This window comes from Octopus bimaculoides, chromosome 15, assembly GCF_001194135.2.
Source record: "Octopus bimaculoides isolate UCB-OBI-ISO-001 chromosome 15, ASM119413v2, whole genome shotgun sequence".
Lineage (NCBI taxonomy): Eukaryota > Metazoa > Mollusca > Cephalopoda > Octopoda > Octopodidae > Octopus > Octopus bimaculoides.
The window spans coordinates 45623175-45627105 of record NC_068995.1 but is presented as its reverse complement, the minus strand read 5'-3'; the positions used below and the strand labels follow the sequence as shown (position 1 = coordinate 45627105).

The 3931-nt window shown below is 40.3% G+C and overlaps 1 protein-coding gene and 1 long non-coding RNA gene across 3 annotated transcripts in view; one reads left to right on the top strand and one right to left on the bottom strand.

Annotated features, from left to right (window-relative positions):
* Window positions 1–3931, bottom strand: part of LOC106880847 (DET1 homolog) — a 133156-nt gene that overhangs the window by 10305 nt on the left and 118920 nt on the right. The gene's annotated exons all lie outside the window — the stretch shown is intronic.
* Window positions 372–3931, top strand: part of LOC128249514 (uncharacterized) — a 10208-nt gene continuing 6648 nt past the window's right edge. The window contains exons 1-2 of the long non-coding RNA XR_008265632.1: window positions 372–981; window positions 1123–1186. This is a non-coding gene — a long non-coding RNA (uncharacterized LOC128249514). The remainder of the gene's footprint in view (window positions 982–1122; window positions 1187–3931) is intronic.

The window sequence follows — 3931 nt, the reverse complement described above, 5'->3', positions numbered from 1 at the left end:
AAACAGCATTTATCTTGTGACAACCTCATCATGTATAACCCCCACCACCGCTGCTTCATCTGACCAATCATACAATAGCATGTGTTCACAAACTGGCTGCAGGAAACTAACTACCAACCAATCAATGATATTTTTAGCCATTACAATGTTTCTGTCTGATGGCATGCATGCTGGGCTAACAAGACAGAGTTACCCCTTCCACACACACACACAAACATAGCCCCCCACCACCACCACCAACACACTGCTTCCTTAGTTTCTTGATCAATTTAACAACCCCCATCTTACTCACCACCACTGCCACATCATGAAACCCCACCCATAAGCACACATTACCATATACCCCCACCCCTCACCACCACCAATCAGCACCTACACTAAATCTTTCAGCCCTTCATCATCACACAACATTGTACTGCCCTACCTTACAGACCCTAACCTACATTACAGAATCCTTTCCCTGACACACCCTCATATCTTCCTCTTACCCTGTAACCCACAAATACCTAGCCCCTACACTCTACAGTGAACTGGTACTCCATTGGTTATGAAAACAAGGGTTCCAGCTGATCTGATCAATGGAACAACTTGCTCATGGAATTAACTTGCAAGTGGCTGAGCACACCACAGATATGCATACTCTTAACATAGTTCTCGAAGAGAAATTGTGTGACACAGAATGTGACAAGTTTGGACCTCTGAATTACAGGTACAGCTCAGTTTTACCAGCTGAGTTGACTGGAGCAGCATGAAATAAAGTGTCTTGCTCAAGGACACAACATGCCACCAGATATTGAACTCATTACCTCATGACCATGAGCCTAACCACTAACCACAAAGCCACATGCCTTCACCACACTAAACAATAGAAGTACAATAACCCACATGAATATATTAGGGTGTTCGGAAAGTAATTGTGCTTTACCAGAAAGGATAAAAAAAACAATTGTAAACTACGCTTATTTGAATAGTTTTAATCAAGTATGTAATCACTAATGTTTCTAATTACTACAATCTAACGAGAAAGTAACTTTTTTTTATGCCACTTTCAAAAAAACCTATTTCTTTTCCTGAAAAAAAATGTCTGAAAGACTGTTTTTAACTTCCTCTCTCTTTCTGAAGGTTTTGCCTCTTATAAAATGTTCTAGTGATTGGAACAGATGGAAGTCTGCAGGTGCTAAGTCGGGTGAGTATGAAGGATGTGGAAGAACTTCCCATCCTAATGATCTTATTTTTTTTGGGGGGGGGGGTTTGTTTTGAAGTGTATGGCCATGTCATGTTGGAGAATAATAGCTTTTCTTTTTACCAAAAGCTGGCCACTTTCGGCATAATTTCTCATTCATACAATCAATAGACATCTTGGCAATAAACATCTGCACTGATGGTCCTTTCATGTTCCAACAGTTCATAATGGACGATATCTTTCATGTTCCACCAAACACAGAAAGAGTTTTGTGGATAGAGTTCTGGTTTTGTTATTGACACTGACCTCTCATAGCGTCTCATAAAGCGAGATTTCTATACATCTTAAATTTGCAGAAGAATTTGTGGTGAGTAGTTTAGCCTAATCGGTCTAGAGCACCGCGACATGTAATCACGGAGGTGTGAATTCGAGTCTCATAGCTGACCACCTACACTTTTTTCTGCAAAATAGGGATAGCCTATCCTGTCCAGGCTATATTTTTATTAGCATTATCCTGCGTTTGAGAATTTAAAATCACTTCTGTAACTTTCTAAGACATCTCAATGCTTCTAAAAGCAAACTTCGTTTGCTTGTTTACGTTCATCGTAATTTGAATTTAACGTAATAATGATTGTCTTTTTGTTTTCTATTGTTGTGCAAAACCCATTTTCCATCACCTGTAAGAATGCACTGCAGAAATGACAGGTTGCCATTCTTGGTTAGAAGACTGCTAAAGCTGGTGGAACATTGTGATCGCTTCTCAAGCGTAAGCTTATGTGGAATCCAAATTCTCTCTTTGCATGTCTTTTCCAATTTGTATGAGGTATTAATGGATAGTTGAACATGACACATTAAATTTTTGCATTAAATCTCTGGTGCTTTGACATGGATCTTGATACAATAGTTTCATTCAAAAGGTTGTCATTCAGAGTGGGTTGTCTTCCAGAGCGAGGCTTGTCGGATATATCACAATCACCATCTTTAAAGCACAACTGACATGCATGAGCTTTCATTGCATCCGGATACACTTCACAAATGCTTTCCATTGCTTCTGTAGCAGTACTTTTCTTTTGAAGCTCATACGGTAAGCAATGGCAAATATGTTGTTTCATAAAGTTCTTATCCCATGAGGTTAATTACTAAAATAACTATGAACGACACACTGCTGGGGGAGAAGAGATGATGTACTATTTCTAGACAGTTTTCTGCCATTCAACCGTGGCTCTGATGTGAGTGGTTGATTCATATTTCATAGTTGTGAAAAACCAATTACTTTCCAAACACCTTAACAGATATTGAATGAACATCCTGTATGTCTTGAAATATAATTCACCCTGCATTTAGGGCACTACCCATAATTCTACAGTGCTTCAGTTCACTCCATGTGTCTTAACAGCCCAACAAACCAACGAATGACCTATGTGATCATTTGATGCATTAGATATAACAGCCATTTCTCTTCTACATTGTATCTTATTATACACAAGGAGACTTTGGAAAATAAGGTGAGCTGGCAGAAACGGTAGCACGCCGGGCGAAATGCTTATCGGTATTTTGTCTGTCTTTACGTTCTGAGTTCAAATTCTGCCGAGGTCGACTTTGCATTTCATCCTTTCGGGGTCGATAAATTAAGTACCAGTTATGCACTGGGTCGATGTAATCGACTTAATTCCTTTATTTGTCCTTGTTTGTCCCCTCTATGCTTAGCCCCTTGCGGGCAATAAAGAAATAAGATAATGAGATTCTAGACACTACAATAGAGGGAGGTCAAGGATGGAAGGCTTCTGACAACCAGTTCATTCATTCAAGACTAACATGTGGTTGGAAACCAAACTTCTTAACCACACAGCCACGCCCAGGTCTCCCTCAGGCACTCACATACATGTGTGGGGTCTGTATGTCTATGTGTGGGTGCGCATGTGTGCATATGTGCACCTGTGTGTTTGTTTACATTTTATGATGGTCGTTATGAGCAGTGGTGGTGTTCTCACTTTCCCTGTCAACAACTTGTCCACTCACTTCATGCCTTCCTAGGTATGTGATATAAACGATCCCTTACTCGAAAAAAAAAAAAACAGGTAAGGGTTACAAACTTATGTGAATTTGTGGCTGTCATCCTTTACCAACATTGTCAGCACTGCAAGTTCATATCATTCAAACAGGGAAGTGAAGCTAGTCAATTTCTAAACTAACTAACCTTTCACTATACCATGGATGCTTGCCACATCATCATCAGTAATAATGACATGTTTATTTTAAAACCAGCTGAGAAATTTTGAGAATTATGGGTTAGGAGGAAAAAATGGAGGGTTCTGATGGTGCTATTGTTTCTCGGGGGATTTTAATTAGCTAAGTGAGTGAAGTTAACCCCAAATGGGAATTAATTGGAACTGGGTCACAAAAGATTGCATTTATGGAGAACATATCAAGGGACCGCAGTATTGGTGGTAGTAACAGTGGTGGTGGTGGTGGTGACAACAATGTAACTGCACCACCCGCTACCACAAATATGCTCTTTACTATCACTGGCACTACCATTACCACCACCACCACCACCACCATCAATAACAACATCATTGTTAATACCAGTCATCACTGTCACCACCATCAGCAGCAGCATCACTGGCACTACCAGTCATCATCATCATTACCATCACCAACACCATCAAGAAGAAGAACAACAACTTCACTGTTACAACCAGCCATCATCATCACCACCACCACCACCACCACCACCACCACCACCAC